Here is a 20116-nt window from a genome sequence, read left to right on the forward strand (position 1 = left end):
ATATATTTACTTTTGGTAGAAAAAGAGTCTCACTGTGTTACTCAGGCTGGTCTTGAACTCCTGGGCTCAAGCAGCCCCCCACACCGGCCTCTCAAAGTGCTGGGATTACAGGCATGAGCCGCCACACCAAATCCTTGTAATGTATTTTGAAGTCGGGTACGGTGATGACTCCAGCTTTGTTCTTTTTACTTAGGATTGCTTTGGTTCTTTGGGCTCTTTTTTTATTCCATACACATTTCAGAATTGTTTTTTCTTTTCTGGGAAAAATGACATTGGTATTTTGATGAGATTGCATTGAAACTGTAGATTGCTTTGGGTACTATGGCTATTTTAGCAATATTAGTTCTTCCAGTCCATGAGCATGGGATGTCTTTTTGTTTGTGTCCTCTTCAATTTCTTTCATCAGTGTTTTGCATTTTTGTTTGTGGAAATCTTTCACCTCCTTGGTTAAATGTATTTTAGGGTATTTTATATTTGTAGCTATTATAAATGGTATTGTTTTCTTGATTTGTTTTTCTCTGCTAGTTTATTATTCGTGTGTAGAAATGAAAAATAAATTCAGTAAAGTTGCAAAATATAAAACCATATGAAAAATAAAAATTTCTGTTAATAAATTTTTCATATGGTTTTATATTTTGCAACTTTATTGAATGTATAAGATCTATGTTTTATTTTTCTGGTGGAGCTTTTTCTACATATAAGATCATGTTATCTGTAAAGAGGGACAATTTTACTTCCTTTTTTCCAATTTAAATGCCTCTTATTTCTTTATCTTACCTTGTTTCTCTAACCAGGACTTCTAGTGCTATTTTGAGTAGAAGTGGTGAAAGTTAGTATCCTTGTCTTCTTCCAGTTCTTTAAGACTTTCAGCTTTTTCCCATTCAGTATGTTAGTTGTGGGTTTGTCATATACGGCCTATATTATGTTGAGGTATGTTTCTTCCATGCCTAGTTTGTTAAGAGTTTTTATCATGAAAGAATTCTAAATTTTATCAAATGCTTTTTCTGGATCTTTTGAGATGATTACATTTTTTTGTTCTTCATTCTGTTGAGGTAATGTATCACATTTATTGATTTGTGTACAATAGACCATCCTTCCATCCCATGTATAAAACCCACTTGATGATGGTGTATTATCTTTTGGATGTACTGTTGAGTTCTGTTTGCTAGTGTTTTGTTAAGCTCATTTGCATTTATATTGGCCTACATTTTTCTTTATTTGTTGCATTCTTGTCTGCTTTTGGTATCAGAATGATGATGACCTCGTCTCATAGATTTAGTTAGGGAGAATTCCTTTTTTTTTTTTTTTTTGGTGGGGGAATAGTTTGAGAAGAATTGATATTAGTTCTTTTCTGTAAATTTAGTAGAATTTAGCAATGAAGCCATCCAGTCATGGGCTATTCTTTGTTGGGATTTATTTTTTATTAGTGATTCAGTATCATTACTTGTTTTTTGTCTCTTTGGTTTTTCTGTTGCCTCCTGATTCAATCTTGGTAGGTTGAATGTGTCCAGGAATATGTTTATTTCCTCTAGGTTTTCCAGTTAGTTAGCATATAGTTGTTGCTAATAGTCTCTGATGATCTTTTGTATTTCTATGGTATCCATTGAAATGTCTCTGTTTTTATTTCTGATTTTATTTGGTTTTCTTCTCCTTTTACCTTGGTTAGTCTAGCTAGCAGTTTATCACTTTATACCAACTTCTCATTTCATTGATCCTTTGTATTTTTAGTCTCTATTATGTTTAGGTCTTCTCTGATCTTTATTGTTTCTTTTCTTCTACTAATTTTGAATTTGGTGTATTATTGCTTTTCTTATTTCTTGAGGTAGATCATGAGATTGTTTACTTGAAAACTTTCCACTTTTTGTTGATTTGTTTCATCGACTCACTGGTCACTTTGTAGCATGTTGTTTACTTTCCAAGAATTTGTACAGTTTTCTATGGTCTTACTGTTATTTCTACTTTTATTCTATTGTAGTCTGAGAAGATATTTGATATAATTTTGATTTTTTAAAAAAAATTGTTGACCTATTTTATAATCTAACATATAGTCTATTGTAGATAATTTTCTATGTGCTGATGAGAAGAATGTGTATTCCATAGCTGTTTAATAAAATGTTCTTTAAATGTCTGTTAAAGCCATTTGATCTAAAGTGCAGTTTATATCCAATGATTCTTTGTTAATTTTCTTTCAAAATGTTCTGTCTAATGCTGAGAGTGGAGCGCTAAAGACTCCAATTGTATTGCATTGGAGTCTATCTCTCCCTTTAGAAATAATAATATTTGCTTTATATATCTAGGTGCTCCTGTACTGGATTCATATATTAGAATTGTTATACTTTCTTGCTGAATTGATCCCTTTATCATTATATAATGACATTATTTGTTTCTTTTTACTGTTTTTGATTTTAAATGTTTTATCTATTATAAATATAGTAGCTTTTGGTCACTTAGGGTTTCATTTGCATGGAATATCTTTCTCAGTCCTTTTTACCTTCAGTCTTTATTAGTGAGGTCAGTTTCTTGTGAACAGCATATAGTTGGGTCATACTTTTTATATTCATTCAGTCATTCTATATCTTTTAAGTGGGAAGTTTAATCCATTCACATTCAAGATTATTATTGATATGTTAAGACTTATTCCTGTCATTTCATTGATTGTTTTACTATTGTTTTGTATATCCTTTGTTCCTTTTTTCTATCTTATTGTCACTGTGGTTTGGTGACTTTCTTTAGTGGTAATATTTGAATCTTTTCTCTTTTTTATTTGTGTGGTTGCTTAACCAGTGGGTTTTATGCTTGTGTGTGTTTTCATGATGCTAGATATTGCTTTTTTTCTTTGTAGTATAGGACTCTCTTAAGCATTTTTTGTAGGTCTGGTATAGTGGTAATGGAGTTCCTCATCTATTGGTTGTCTGAGAAATACTTTATTTTCCCTTCATTTATAAAGGTTAACCTTGCTGGGGGTAGTAATTTTGGTTGGCATTGTTTTGTTCGTTTCAGCATTTTGAATGTATCAACCCATTCTTTTCTGGCCTGTGAGGTTTCTGTTGAGAAATTTATTGTTTGTCATTTGGGATTTATCTTACAAGTGACTAGATACTTTTTTTCTTGCTGTTTTAGAATTTTGTCTTTGTCTTTGACTTTTGACTGACTACTCCGTGCAGTGAGGAAGACCTTTCCAGGTTGTATCATTTTAAGGATTTCTGGGCTCCCTGTATCTGTATGCCTAAATCTCTTGGTATGCTTGGGAAATTTTCAGCTATTATTTTCTTAAATAGATTTTCTACCCCTTTGGTCTTTTCTGCACTTTCTAGAACACTAAGAATTCAAATATTTGGGCACTTTGTGGTGTCCCATATGTCATGTTGGTTTTGTTCATTCTTTTTTTTATTATTTTTCTTTATTTTTGTCTGTTATTTCAAAAGACTTATCTTAAAGTTCTAAAATTTTTTTCTTCTAATTGATCTAATTTATTGTCAAAGCTCTTGAATGTATATTTTATTTCATTCATTGAATTCTTTACTTCCAGGATTTCTGTTTGGTTCTTGTTTATGGTATCCTATCTCTTTGGTAAGTTTCTCATTTATATTGTGAATTACTTTTCTGATTTCTTTTTATTGTATATCTATGTTTTTATCTAAATGAGCTTTTTAAATATCATTATTTTGAATGTTTGAGGCCTTTTATAAACTGCTTTTTCATTAGAATCTGTTGCTGCAGAATTATTGCATTTTCTTGCAGGTGTTATATTTCCTGGTCTCTTCATGTTCCCTGTATCCTTACATTGACATCTGTGCATCTAATGTAACAGTCATGTCTAAGTTTTTGGATCTACTTTCACAGGGGAAAACATTTTCCTGAAGATATATCTATGGTGTTGGTTGATTAGGGCACTTTGGCTTTGGTTCTGGGTGCAAGCAGTATCGTTGTCTTCATATATTTTCTTCAGCTATAAACAGTGTCAGTGATATATGTGATTTCCCCAGTAGCTTAGGGTGCAGTTATCAGTGGAGATTGTGGTGAAGTTTTGCTGAGGATGGGGAAGCTAGGTAAGCCAGTGCTCAAGCCCCAGTGGTGGCAGTGGCAGGCTAAGCATGCTTGTCTTTTGGTCTGAGGGTGGCATATGCTGGTATCAGTGTTAGTGGTTGTAGGTTGGCCAGTTCTTGGACCTCCAGGTACCTTGCTTGAGTGTCAGCTGTGACATCAGTAGGTCAGATTGGTGGACAAGTTCTCAGATCCCTGGGAAATAGGCTTGGTGTGGTTGATGGCAGCAGCAATGGAAGGGCAACCATTTGGCTTCCAAGCTGTCTGCACTGATGTTGGTGATGGTTTCAACAGGCTGAGTGGGTTAGTATAGTATCTGTGAGCAGCCCAGCAACCCCAGTGGTATGTATGGGTATTGGTCGTGGTGGGCAGGAATGAGATGATCTTCAGGTTCCCCCTTGGATGGAGGCAGCAGTGGTGGTGGTAGATGGGGGAGCCTCTCCTAAAGGCACATGCAAGTGCACTGTGCACTTGCTACTCTGGAAGGTAAGGTTGCTGTCAGTGGCAGCAGTGTCACCGGGGCTGGTGTCACTGCCAATAGCTTGCACTTTATCTATAGCAGCAGCATCCAGCAGCAGTGGTGGCTGCAGGCAAAGGATGTCAGTTGGGCTTCAGGAATGTAAAGATGCAGGGGCTGATGGGCCCAGGGCAGGTATAATCTGGTGTGGGCTGGGCTCTCAAAATGGCACTGCAATGTAGCTGCTTAGGTCTCACCAGGTGTTTAAGACTCAACATGAGCTTCCTCTCTGAAGCAATGTTTCCAGGCAACTGCCTGTGTTAGTCTCAGGGCCTGCAAGGGTCAAGGGGCTCTCCTGTGGAATTTAGACTAATGAGAGTCTCTCATTTCACTTTCCCCACATTGAGGAGCCTCTCTAGGCTCCCAGCTGATCTTGGCTGAGCAAACTGCCTAGCTTCCCTCTCCTTCCTTGTCTTAGGTGTTTCCTGTCACTTTTCTGTTGAATTTCAGTATTCTCTCTTAAATGATCCATTCAAAGTGTGATTATCTACTCACTGTTTTGATTCTTCTTCATGGAGGATGCAAGTGTCAAATGTCCCTAGTCAGCCATCTTAAAACCCCTTCTGAATTTTTATTTTCATTCTGTTAAAAATATATTTTAATTTTTCTTGAGAAATATATTTTTTGATCTGTGTATTAAGAAGTATATTGTTTCATTCTTGAATGTTTGGTAATTTTTCAGCTTTCTTTTTATTATTAATTTTTAGTTTTATTCTATTATGATCTGAGAACATATTTTGCATGATTTCCATTATTTCATACATTAGTTGTATCTTATGGCCAAGAATGTGGTCTATTTTGGTAAGTGTTTCATATGAGCTTGTGAAAAATGTGTATTCTGGTGTTGTTAGATGGAGTGTTCTTTAACTGTCAATTGGATCAAGTTGATTGATATTGCTGTTTAGGTCATCTATATCTTTACTGATTTTCTGCCTGGTTGATATATCAGTTACTAATAAACTCTGTTGAAGTCTCTGACTACAATAGTGGATTTGCCTACTATTAAGTTTTTTCAGTTTTTGCTTAATGTATTTTGTTTAGGGTATACAATTTCAGCATTGTTATTCTTCTTAAAGAACTGACACATTTATCATTATACAACATTTCTTTATTCCTGACAATCATCCTGGCTTTAAAGTCTGCTTTGTCTGAAATTGTCAAAGTTCCTTCAGCTTTCTTCTAATTAGTGTTAGCATGGTATATCTTCCTCCATGTCTTTATTTTTAACTTATAGGATTATTTTATTATGTTAGTTTTCTATAGATTACATAGAGTTTGGTTTTAATTTTATTCGTTCTGATAAATCTTTGTCTTTAAATTAGTAAAGTTATACTATTTACATTTAAAGATATTATTAATATTCTTGGTTTTTATTCATTGAATTTTTATTTGTTTCTTATTTTTCTTCATTTTTCTGCTTTTCTGGTTTTAATGGAGCATTTTGTATTTCCTCTCTTAACATATCAGTTATATTTATGTTTTAAAATATTATTGGGTATCTAGAGTTTTCTGTATGCAGTTATAACTGATACAATTTCACTTCAAATAATACTGTATTGCTTTCATATGTAGTGCCTTAGAACATATTCTTCCCAAATTCTCCCTTCCATACCTTGTGACATTGTTATTTACCTCATTTATTCATGTGCTATATTCACCCAATATATTGATTCTATTATTACTTTGTATAGTAATCATTCAGATAAACTAAGAATAAAAAATGTTAATTTCCTTTTAATTTCATTTATTCCTCCTTTATGCCTTTTTCCTTTACAAATATCTAAATTTTTTACCTGTAACATTTTTTCTCTGACTGAAAAATGTCTTTTAAGAGTTTCACTGCATATAATTCTAGGTTGATTTTTTTCTTTTAACTATTCAAATATTTTTCCAACTCTCTTCTTGCTTACATGATTTCTGATAAGGAATCTGTCATAACTCTTGTTCTATTCTTATTTCTCTATAAGTAAAGTCTCTTACTCTCTCTCCCCTTCTCTCTTTCTCAAAATTTTCTTATTGTCTCTGGTTCCTAAAATTTAAATATGGTATGTCTGTGTGTGTGTGTGTGTGTGTCTGTGTGTCTGTGTGTGTGTGTGTGTGTGTGTGTGCATGTTTTGGTAATTTACCTGCTTGTTATTCTCTGAGATTTTGTTTAGTCTATCTCATTAATTCTGGAGAGTTGTCAGCCATTATTATTTCAAATATTTCTCCTATTCTTCTCTTATTATTTTTATCCTTTTATCCTAATTACATACATGTTACATTTTTTTAAATTGGTCCTGAGTCCTTGAAATTCTGTCTCCCCCCACCCCCAACATACACTCATTTTCTTTGTATTTAAGTTTGGGAAATTTTTATTCACCAGTCTTCCAGCTCTGATGCTTTCCTCAGTCATTTATAGTCAATGGATGACCCCATCAAAGACATTGTTCATATTTGTTACAGCATTTTTTTTATTTCCGGCATTTGTTTTATATTATTTTCTAGTTTTTCCATTTATCTCTCTATATTACCTATTTGTTATTGCATATTATCTACTTTTATGTCTGGTATAGCCCTTAACAATTCAATTGTAGTCATTTTAAATTCCCTGGCTGCTAATTTTATCATTCTGTCATATTTGAATCTGGTTCTGATTATTGCTTTGTTTCTTCAAATGGTGTTCATTCTCACCTTTACGCATGCCTTGTAATTTCGTTAGAGGCTAGACATATTGTATCAGGTAACAGGAACCGAAATAAATAGAACTATAATGTGAGGATATTTGTTTATCTGATTAGGATGGGGCCTCTGTTTGATGTTTGTTATAGCTATAGGTATCAGAGGCTTCAAGTTGCTATAGCATCCTTGTTTTAATTCCCTTGGGTATCCCTAAGTAGTTCTAGTTAAAGTTTATGTCTTGTATTTCTTTCAGGCATAATCAGTTGTATTTATAAGGTAGTCTTTTTTTAGTCATGTTTGTGGGATGGAGTGTTCTGTAATCTTCCTATTAAATCACAGTCTTTTAGTGGGCTTGCATATTGGAGCTGTGTTCTCCACATTTGTTTCTCCAGTGGTACAGCTTGTTCTCAATAGTCCCTAATTCTTTCCTTGACTGGAATGTTCTCCATCCTTTTCCTTCATACTCTGACTTCAGTTGGATATCCTGTCCCTTTAGGTGAATTGGGAAGACTGAATGATACTGAATGGAAGAAATTTTCTTTCTGATAGAAGTTTCTGGCAAAGACTTTCCCTTGGAGAGTGGGATTTGCTTATATGGAAGGTTATGAGTATATTTCACAATGATTATTCTTCCCCTTTCTCTGTTAGTAAAAAGTAAGGATATTTATCAAATCTTCACCATAAAAACTGGTCAGAGTTTCTGGGGATAAAGCTCATGAAAATTTGGGACCCCCCCCAAAAAAAAACAATGATCTTCAATAGTTTCTGTCACTTTGTCTACACTTAGTCTCCTGCAATTCACCAAATGTAATATGTATTTCTATGGGGGGTCAAGACCACCCCCAGTTGTAATGATTTAGTAAGAGGACACATAGAACTCAGCCCATAATCATACAGTTATAATTTTCTATAGTAAAATGATACAAAGCAAAAGTATCAAGGCCAAATGATGTATAGGATGAAGTCTGGTGGAAAACAGGCTCAAGCTCCCCAGAGTCTTCTCCCAGAGGAAGCACACAGCCTGCTGTTAATTCCTACAGCAATGAGTTGTGACAATGCATATTAAATGTTACCTACCAGGAAAGCTTATTAGAGACTCAGTGCCTAAAATTTTTATTGAGGTCATCCTCTGCATAGCACATACCAAAATTCCAGACTCCCAGAAGAAAAATAGTATTTAGAATAAACTGCTTGGTTTGTACAAACAGTTTAGGCAAAGTGAGCCCTGTTATTAGGTCTGGGAATGGTAGTATCTCCCCTGAAATCCAAGTTTCCAAACATCAGCCAAGAGCCAACCTTTCAGCAGATCTTTTATTTTTATTTTTTACTTTAAGTTCTGGGATACATGTGCAGAACGTGCAGGTTTGTTACATAGGTATACATGTACCATGGTGATTTGCTACACCTATCAACCTGTCATCTAAGCCTGCATACATTAGGTATTTGTCCTAATGTTCTCCCTCCCCTAGTCCCCGACCCCCCAACAGGCCACAGCGTGTGATGTTTCCCTCCCTCAGTCCATGTGTTCTCATTGTTCAACTCCCACTTACGAGTGAGAACATGTGGAGTTTGATTTTCTGTTCCTGTGTTGTGGAGAATGATGGCCTTCCAGCTTCATCCATGTCCCTGTGGCAAGTCCTTCTAAGGACAGCATGTACAGACCTGCTGTGTTGAGTCATGTGCATCATGTTTCTCCCAGTTTATGGCTCCATAGTCTTCTGCTTCAGATTTCAGTGGCTGTATCTCTCCAGATGTGCCTGTCTCACCTGATTTCATGGTAGTAACTTATCCTGCAACCTCAGTTTTTTAAAAGGTCCAAGAGAAGTCATTGCCTTTTCTTTATTCTAGGAATTTCTTGTTGAAAGAATGACAGTGATGAATTCTATGCTATGCTCTTTATATGTCAGAATTGAAATAAGAAAGCCCAAGGGGCAATTTTAATATCACAAATTCCTTTGGGAAAGTTTTTACCTAAGTCTAGTGTTTTGGTAACAACAAACAAGACTTTCTCTTCTTCCTGGAGGAAAAAGAAACAAAAAGAAAAATAAAGAAAACCATGTCCAGAGGGTAGGTGTGTGTGTGGGGGGGTTAGGGAATGAGGAGGATGGCTGGGAGGGTGAGTGGTTGGGTGCAGCCAAATAGCAATACCCATCAACTCTCAGCAAAATTTTGAGGGTTTGGAGCAATAACTCTTAACTGTATACATACTAAAATACTAGGGGTGAATTTTGGTAGAATACCATTGTTTAAGCCCCATCCAAGACCAATTAAATAAAAATCTTTGTGACAGAACTCAGGCAATGGTATTTTTAAAACATGAACTAAAAATACTGCTAAAAGAAATAAAAGATGACACAAACAAATGGAAAAAATTCCATACTCATGAATTGAAAGAATCAATGTTATTAAAATGTCCATACTACCCCAAATGATCTGCAGACTCAACAGTATTTCTATCAAACTACCAATGTCATTTTCCACAGAATTAGAAAAAAACTGTTCTAAAATTCATATGGAACCAAAAACAAGAGACTGAACAGCGAAAAAAATTCTAAGCAATAAGAACAAAGCCATAGGCATCACAGTACCTGACTTTCAACCATATTAGGCCATAGTAATCAAAATAGCATGGTACTGATACAAAAACAGACACATAGACCAATAGAACAGAATAGAGGATCCAGAAAGAAAGCCACACACCTACAGTCATCTGATCCTCTGACAAAGTTGACAAAAATAAGCAATGAGGAATATTTAATAAATGGTGGTGGGATAGCTGGCAAGCCACATACAGATGGATTTAAGATTTAAATATGGCCAGGTGCGGTGGCTCACACCTGTAATCCCAGCACTTTGGGAAGTCGAGGCGAGTGCATCACAAGGTCAGGTATTTGAGACCAGCCTGGACAACATAGTGAAATCCCATCTCTACTAAAAATACCAAAAATTAGCTGGGTGTGGTGGCAGACACCTGTAATCCCAGCTACTAGGGAGGTTGAGGCAGGAGAATCGCTTGAACCTGGGAAGAGGAGGTTGCAGTGAGCTGAGATCACACCACTGCATTCCAGCCCAGGTCACAGTGTGAGACTCCATCTCAAAAAAAAAAGAAGATTTAAATATAAGACCACAAACCATAAAATTTCTGGAAGAAAACCTAGCAAACAGCATTCTGACACAGGCGTTGAGAAAGAATTTACGGCTAAGTCCTCAGAAGCAATTGCAAGAAAAACAAAAATAGATAAATGGGACCTAATTAAACTAAAGAGCTTCTGTACAGCAAAATAAACTATCAACAGAGTAAACAGACAACCTACAGAATGGGGGAAAATATTCACAAACTATGCATCTGACAAAGGTCTATATCCAGAATCTGTACAAAACTTGAACAATTCAACAAGCAAAAAGAAACAAATCCCATTAAAAAGTGGGTAAAAGACATTAACAGACACTTCTCAAAAGAAGATATACCAGCAGCCAACAAACATGAAAAAGTGCTCAACATCACTAATCATTAGAGAAATTAAAATCAAAACCACAATGAGATACCATCTTACACCAATCAATATGGCTATTATAAAAGAGTCAAAATATAACTGATGCTGGCAAGGCTGTAGAGAAAAGGAAACACTTATACACAGTACGTGGGAATGAAAATCAGTTTAACAACTGTGAAAAGCAGTTTGAAGATTTCTCAAATCACTTAAAATAGAACTACCATTTGACCCAGCAATCTCATTACTGCAAATATACCCAAAGGAAAAGAAATCACTCTACCAAAAAGATACATGCACTAGTATGTTCACTGCAGCACTATACACAATAACAAGGGCATGGAATCAATCTAGGTGCCCATCAGTGGTGGATTAGATAAAGAGATGTGATGCATATATACTATGGAATACTATGCAGCCATATAAAAGAATGAATTTGTGTCCTTTGCAGCAGCAATGGGGATACAGCAGGAGGCCATTATCCTAAGTGAATTAATGCAGGAACAGAAAACCACATAACACATTGATTTCACTTACAAATGGGAGCTAAGCATTGGGTACACATGGATATCAATGCAGGAACAGAAAACCAAATAACACATTGTTCTCACTTGTAAATAGGAGCTAAACATTGGGTACACATGGATATCAAGATAAGAACAGCAGGCTGGGCACAGTGGCTCATGCCTGTAATCCTAGCACTTTGAGAGGCCAAGATGGGTGGATCATCTGAAGTCAGGAGTTTGAGGCCAGCCTGGCCAACATGGCAAAACCCCATCTCTAAGAAAAATACAAAATTAGTTGGGCATGGTGGCGCATACCTCTAATCCCAGCTACTTGGGAGGCTGAGGCAGGAGAATCCACTGAACCTGGGAGGTGGAGTTTGCAGTGAGCTGAGATTGGCCACTACACTCCAGCCTGGGTGACAGAGCAAGATTCCATCTCAAAAAAATAAAAAGTAAGAACAACAAACAACACTGGGGACTAGTAGAAGTGGGAAGGAAAAAGAGGGGAAAGGGCTGCTAAACTACCTGCTGGGTACTATGCTGACTACCTGAGTGACAGGGTCATTCAGATCCCAAACCTCAGTCACACAACATACCCATGTAAAAACCTGCACATGTACCCCCTGAACCTAAAATAAAAGTTGAAATTTAAGAAACAAAAGAATCTTGGAAATAAAGGGAGTATCAGCAATCCTTGAGAAGGATTTAATCCATTAAATCCATAGAGTGGAGCTTAAGTATATAGATTTCTATACCTGAGAGCATGTGATTTGGGAAGATTAGTTACATGTATATACGCTAGTGAAAGCATATTGTCCAGCCCAGCTTTTAGGAAGTAATCCTAAAGAAACAACATTTAAAAAGAGATATGTGTTAAGTGATATATACAAAAATGTTTACTGTAATTGTGATAGATACACTCTTGTCCCAAATTCTTCACCCTTCTTGGTATCCGTGCTTTTTACTATGTCCTCTTGGGGTTTTTCTTTACAAAAGTTGGAGTACACTTTGAGCTTGGTTATGATTTGCTTTGGACAATTTTTTTATGGGCAGCTGTAATGTCGCCAAGGATTCAGAATGTGCTTGCAAAGTCAAGTTTGTTCCTGCTGTTGCCATAAAATAGCATACCCCAGATAGCCTAATGTTTCATGGAAGAAGAGAGCCACATGGAGAATATCCTGAATTGCCAATCTATGCAGGGAACCACAGCTGCCATGGCTGAGCAGTAGATCCATAAATATAAAGATTATTATTTTAAGACACTGAGTTTTGTAGTGGTTTGTTACTGAACATTATTAACAATAGCTGACTGATACCATAGTATAATTTACAATATCAAAAATTCAGAAACAACTTAAATATTCCATAATAGAATTGACTAAGTGAAATATGGCATATGCATGCCATGGATATGTAGTTACTAAAAATAATGTTGTAGAAGAATATTCACTGACCTGGAAAAGCCCACTAGATACTTGATAAATGAATATATAGCTATCAAATACTATGTATAGTATGCTTTTTTGGTAGAAAATATGTATAGATTTCTATTTCTATATATCTATACATTTATATATAAATTTAAATTTTTGCATAAGAAAGGCTAAAAAACTAAAGACTGAAATATTAAAAGTGGTTATTTCAGAATGTTGAAATAATTGTTTTTTTCTACCTTTATACTCTTCTGTTTTCCAAATTTTAGAGATGTAAATAAGGACAAGGAGAGATTTAACATTACTAAATATTCCAGACAGCTGCAGATTTCCCTTCCATATTACAAATTTCGAGCTGGTCTCTGCATGCTAACGTGATTGGAAACATCAGAGAGAATGTCTGCATATCTCAGTATTTGTAAAATCTGAATGAATGAGAATCTGAATGAGGATACATAGTTTATTGGTGTCAATAAATGTTTTCATAATCACAGTATATCATTTGTAATTTGTATCAACTCTTCCTTCTTGATTCAGGGTGAAACTTTCTGCAACACAGTATTGCTCATACAATAGGCATTTAGTTTCTATTTGGTGAGTGTATGAATGGGTGGTGGAAAGATTCAGTCAATGATGGAATGAATGTCAGATGGCTGAGAGATTGTAAAGCAAAACACAAAAAACTCTTGTCCACTTCCACTTGTTTGGCAAGGAGACAACGTGGGAGGCAGGACCAACTGCAACTGGGGTTGAATCTATTTTTTAGTGTATAAGAGATGACTCTATACACTGTATCTATGTGAGTGTCACCATGGTTTTGTTCTTATTCATAACCCAGTAGTCTTTTTTCTAAACTTGTTAACCTCTGTGTTTCAAAAATACATTTAACATGGGTAAATGGCTTCAATAATACATTGGCAAGATTCTTTAAATCTTTGTGCCACAAAAGAACAAGGGCTTTCAGAATAGTGGCTGTCTTCTTTAAATGGATGCATGAATATGAATAGGTTTGTTACAAAGCTTTGGGATTAGATCAATATTATATGTCATATAAAATAAATCAAATAACCCAGGAACTGACAACAAAATCTTTCCATATCCAGAAATTTGCCCACATTATTACTAGGAGTAATCTGAGTTTGAGTTGCACCATAATCTTAACTCAGGACCTCAAATAATCATAATCATATAGTCTTCCCTTAATAATGAAAATATTAGCTAATGCTGACAAAAGAAACCACCTCATTTCAGAGTGATATGTATGTAGTAAATAGTGCATTTAGATGTATTTGTATAAATTTCAGTTTTAATCCACATTTCAGCTCTTCCTTACTGTATGATTCAGGAAGGCTATCTTAGTGCATTTGCACTATTATGACAAAAAATATCCTAGTCTTGGTAATTTTTAAGAACAGGCCAGGTGCAGTGTCTCACACCTATAATCCCAGCACTTTAGGAGGCTCAAGCAGGAGGATAACTTGAGCCCAAAAGTTTAAGACTAGCCTGGACAACATAGTGAGACTTTGTCTCTGCAAAAATTAAAAAACTAGCCAAGTGTGGTGGTGTGTGCCCACAGCCTCAGCTACTTGGGAGGCTGAGGTGGGGAAGATTGCTTGAGTCTAGTAGGTTGAGGCTGCAGTGAGCCGGGATTGTGCCACTGTACTTCAGCCTGGGCAAAGGAGTGTGCTCCTGTCTCAAAAAATAAAAATAAAGAAATATATTTTTCACAGTATTAGATGTTGGTAAAACTAGAGGCACAGTACTAGAGGCTGGCTTGTCCAAGATCAGGACACCAGCAAGTTCAGTGTCTGGTGAGAGCCTGGTCTCTGCTTTCAGGATGGCACCTTGTTGCTACATCCTCTGGAGGAGACTAATGCTGTGTCCTCACATGGTAGAAGGGATGGACGGGCAAAAAGTGTCCCACAATAGTTCCTTCCAGTTCCTTTATAAGACAGTAATCCCTCATGATTGACAGAGCCCTCAGGAATTCGTCACTTCCCCAAAGGCCCCAACTCTTAATATCACCACAATAAGTATTAAGTTTCAGCAAGGATTTTGGAGCGGACACATTGAAACCATAGCACTCTGACATTTCTGAGATTACCTGTACACAGAACTACGGAAAGCTCTGAATGAGATAGAGATGAAGAAGCCTGGTCATGTTCCACAAGGCAGACAATACACTCATCAGTTTGGACAACTCAATTTACGTAAATTCTTCTCTACACATGACACTAACAGTACCTAGTTACTGTGAAAATAAGTGACGTTAGTCATACACAGTGCCTGGCATGGGTGTTTGGTACATATTAAGCACTAAAGAATTATTAGAGTCCTCCCTGCTTTTTTCTCTTTTAATGTTATTTTCCTCGGTCTTCTTTCTGTCTGTCTATGTTCTCCTTATTTTCCATCTCATGTACTAGGAATTGCTGATTCAGTGCAGATGTTTGTGACAGGATATACCCCACTGCATTAGACCCAGTTTCTCTCTTGCCCCAGCATACATCTACTTCCTTTGAGTGAACATGTTCTAAATTTGAAAGATAATGGTGGCAGTTCTTGATATCAAATTCTTCCAGATTCAAGTCAGATGGAAATAGAGAGATTTTAAGGTCTCAGCAAAAATTTAATTGTATCTCACATGCTTTGATTGAATCAGAATTTTATCTCTGCAGGGAGAATGTTCTGCAATTGATTGGCTTAAGTCTGGGTCATACGCTCCAATCCTGGAGTCACGTGTCAGGGCTCCACTTAAATTATAACCTGCAAGTGGGTTGAATAGATGCTGAGAGGCTTAAATGAACACATTTAACTTACACAGTATTTTATTTTATTACCAGCCTTAGAATCTTCCCATTCATATAGTAACAGCTCCTCAGGCAATACATAGGAGGCATGGACTGGTTTATATGGAAAGAATTAGGAGAATTTTTAGCCTCAGGATACCAATTTATAGGCTTTTATTTTTTAGAAAAAAAAAGTCATGAAGTCTTATATAAGGAACTCTATCCAATATTGCAATATCTTCGCCAGTCTTTTCCCAATTTGACTCTTTCCTGTTGTTTAAATTACCCAATTATTCCATAATTAAAGAAGGAGACCAGGAAAGAGCTTCTTCTGTTTTGTTTTCTGTGTCTCATCTTCTTCTTTGACATTCCACCATCTATCACATCACCAACCTGAGCCTGAGTCTCCAACTATTGAAGAATATTTGGTGCCAATATTCTTGTGCCATACTTTTTACGTGTTTGGATGTATTCCCAAATGCCTAATGGTACCCATTAAACTTCAAATTGCAAAGATTTTTAGAGGCAAGAGGCATACAATCCTGTAAATAAGTAATGTAGAAGGAGAAATACACACACACAAAAAACACACACACACGTTACCATGTGTGCCAAGAGACATGAAATCTAGGGATAGGATGATAGTTTTTACATATTCATGATTAGAACAAAAGAGAGAGAGGAAAAACAGGTTATAAAACTTTCTTTTTAGCACTTTGCTTCAGTTCCATTAGAGTTTTAATATCAACAAAGTATTTCACCAAACACCATTATGAATTAGGCCCACCTATCCCTGCTGTTCAGATATGGGAGCTGAGGCTTAGAGAAATTTGGTGTCTTTCTCACTTATTTACTGAGGACTCAGTAGACCTGGCCTCCATTTGCAGTATAGGTAGACATCACCCTTACAATACACACACTCAAACACATATACACACACACACACATGCACGCACACACACACACACACAACTACAAACAAAATTACTTGGATGAAACCATAATTTTTAATGAAACAGTTCCTATATGTAATTGATTCTATTAATTCAGTTTACAGATCAATTCATTTTGTTTAAAAAAAAAGCCATAAAATTGAGTGAACCTTTCACTTTTCCACTGGTCTTATGACTGCATATACAATATAAGCACAAACACCTCCACGTGTGGTTTCAGGGATAATAGACTAACAAGAAACAGGAAGGAAAGTCAGAAAAAAATTAAAAAGTAAAGTAAGAACAACGCCAAGGAGTGAGTATAAAGGGGAACAGAGAGGAATGCCAGTCTACAAAGGACACAGCCTGTTGAGCAACCAGAATTGAGATGCATTGAGAGAAGCTCTCAGAGTAAGCCGATGGGAAGACTGACACTCTGGGAGCTCTTATTATGATCCAAGAACTGTTATAAGGTCATCACATGACCTTATGAATTTATTTAACTCTCCCCCGACCTGAAGAGGCAGGTACTGTTATTATTATCACATTTGCAAAGATGAGAAAGCTGAGGGGCAAACGGGTTTAGTAACTTGCCCAAAGTCATAAAATGGGAAGAGATGAGAAGAGTTTGTGACTCCAGGCAGCACGTGGTATGGTCCTGAGCACTGCTTGTCACAGTGACTGGGAATGAACCTAGAGGGGTGCATAGAAGCCATGGGGCAGTGAGGGGCTGTGAACAGGGATCGTGTTTAGTGCAAGACATGCCCAGTATATGTTGTATATGCATGGAGGGGATTCCAGTGATTGACAGCGGTAGAGTAAAATGTGCAGGTAGATGAAAAATGGACCCAGCATAAAATGCACAAGGGGCAGAAAGAATGGGGAAGTCATGAGAGAAGAAAGAAAAATAAATGAGTAATTAAGGTAGCCAAAGCCTTGAGCTGTACTGAGATACCAGCCAGTTACGCAGCGGCAAGAGCCAGCCCACCGTAGGCCCATCCTCAGAAGTGGCCACTGTCTTTATAGCCGGGACCACACGGAAGTGTGGTGGTTAGGTTCTAGGAGTTGATAACGTCTGCAGAGCTGAGCACAGTATATAACAAAGAGTAGACCCTCAATCAATGTTAGCCCTTTATTCCCAGTACTACTCTCAATACCTACTATGTACTAAGTACCTACTACAGGTTAGGTAGTGGTGATACTAAAGAGGGCCTTATAAACTAGGGTTTGGAGTCAGGCAGTTTTGAGTTTGAATCCCACTTGTCACTTAATGTTCATTAGACCTTTGGCAAATGTTCTTAGTTGCATTTCTCTTTTCTCTGAATTGTGCCTAATAGTAATTAGCACAGTACTCATGGCATTGTGATGGCTCAGAAGTGGTTAGGTGTTGAAGATATTTTGACATTATTACCAACGTCTTAATGCGCATCCCTTGCAGATGATGGAGCTCACAGTTTAACAGGAATAAGAAACACGTAAACGGTGGATGCTCTGGTGAACACAGGCGTGATCTTGAGAAAAGAATGCACTCCTCCCTGCCATAGATTTAGAGACCGCCTCTTCATTTTCAGGAAACTGCCCTTGGGGGTATCAACAAGGTCCAGGTGACAATTCAGCTGTCTCAGCAAAGCCTGAAGAATAATAGAAAGATTCCACTGCTGCGTTTAAAATTGACTCATAAAACTATGCGGGAAAATGGCAAGGTTGCATTGTATGTTTAAATATAAATTTCATCAGAAGCCTGGGAAATATTTCTGAGGTTTAGAATTCAGGCCACACACCTGAAAGCAAACCTTTGTCAAACCAAGAATTCCCTTACGAAGCAGTTCTTCACATTATTTGGCATTCGTTTGTCACATAGTAATTATCCTATTAATCCAAATTCAACCCTTATCATAGGCTCTATATCCAAAGTGTGAATATAACAATTAGTCGGTGGGGGGGGGGGCTAAAAAGGAGGAGGATTTTAGAATCATGCCTTTTCATGAGAGCAGTCATTGTGTTTTTTTGGCAGCAAGAAAGAAATACACTTTTAACATATACAGTGTAAGAACTAAGACGTGTGAATATAGTTAAGAAATATGATAAATCACAGGTTTTTAAAGGTCTTCAAAGTTCATATAGTGATCTTCAGGGAGATTATAAAATCGCAAGCAGTCTCAGTTAGTGGGCACACCAGATCCTTCTGGCACTTTATATTCTGGAGACTTCTGTTTATGTAACCAAAGAGCCCTATAGAAGACCGTCACTTAATACAGGATCCCATCCCATAGATCCAATGGGCAGCAGCAGTGAAATCCTAGGGAAAGAATTCCCAAATGCCACTGAGGAGCCCTGTGCAGCTGCTTTGTTAGAACACTCTCAAAACCTAGATGACGGGTTGATAGGTGCAACAAACCACCATGGCACATGCATACCCATGTAACAAAATTACACGTTCTGCACGTGTATCCCAGAACCTAAAATAAAAAAATAAAAAATAAAAAGAACATGCTGGAGAGCCTGCTAAGAGACATATTCTTCTGCCCCACTTTGGAAGATTCTATTCAACAGATCTGGAGCATGGTTTCAGGATCTGTAGGTTTTATCAAGCTCTCCACGTGATTCCGATAGCTAAGAGTGGAAAATTAGTGTCAAATGCAAAGTGCAAATCACACCTGATAGAATCTCCTAGGCTGTTACATAAAATGCAGACCTCCAGGCCACACTCTAGACTCACTGTATCTGAATCTCTGAGTTCTGAGCCCAAATGCTGTTTCAACTGCCCACAGGTGAGTCTCAGCCTCTGACCTAGTATGAGCTTATGCATCAATGCTCAATGTCTGTAAATCCACTTTCTAACAATATCAGTCAGTTCAGAACTAGAGGCAGCTTTGAGGTTTAATTCACCTGTTTTACCTACTAGATCTGTGACTCTGGATCAGTTCTATAACCAAGAAAAGTCTCTGGTGACTTATCTGTGAAATAAGCACAGGTTATTGTGAGGATTAAAAAGTAGTGAGTATAAAATCTCTAGTAAACTGTCTGGCAGGTAGTGGGTATTGAATATTTATTTCTCACCACCATGACTTTATTTATATCTTAACTTCAATGTAAATTCACACATTTGAGTAAATCTAAAATAGAACATCTTGGTGGAGGAATTATGATCAGAACAAAAATAAGGTCACATTTTGCTTTTGCTAAAAAAAGAAAAATGAAAAAAAAACACCAATTTCTGATGAGGTTGAAATGAAACTAGTACATTTACACTGCCATAGGCAAAGTGAATTGACAAGTCTTTTGGAAATTTTATGTGTTTTTAAAATTATAAAAATGCTCAGATATTCTGACTTAATCATTTTCCTCCTGGAAAATTTTCTAATGAAATTGTCCCGAAAGATGGGACACACTATTTTGATTAAGATGCTCCCTTCAGTAGTGAAGAATTTTAAAATGGTTCGAATGTCCAACAAGACATTTAAGACCAGGTACATTCATTTAAATGTAATATTATGAACCTTCTAAAAGCAATAGTATATATTACACAGCAACAAATAAAAGTACCCACACTGTAATAAGAGAAAGTCAGAGCATAAAATTGTATCTATTCTGTGATTACAAGTTTAAAGTATTTATGTATAGAAGACATGAAAAATGAATAAGTGACTCCAAGTCTGAGATATGATTTTTTAAATTTAATGTGATTATTATTACAATACTGCTGCATGTTTAATGACTACTTGAAAATATTGCTCATCCTTTTT

Source organism: Symphalangus syndactylus, chromosome 5 (genome assembly GCF_028878055.3).
Source record: "Symphalangus syndactylus isolate Jambi chromosome 5, NHGRI_mSymSyn1-v2.1_pri, whole genome shotgun sequence".
NCBI classification, from domain to species: Eukaryota; Metazoa; Chordata; class Mammalia; order Primates; family Hylobatidae; genus Symphalangus; species Symphalangus syndactylus.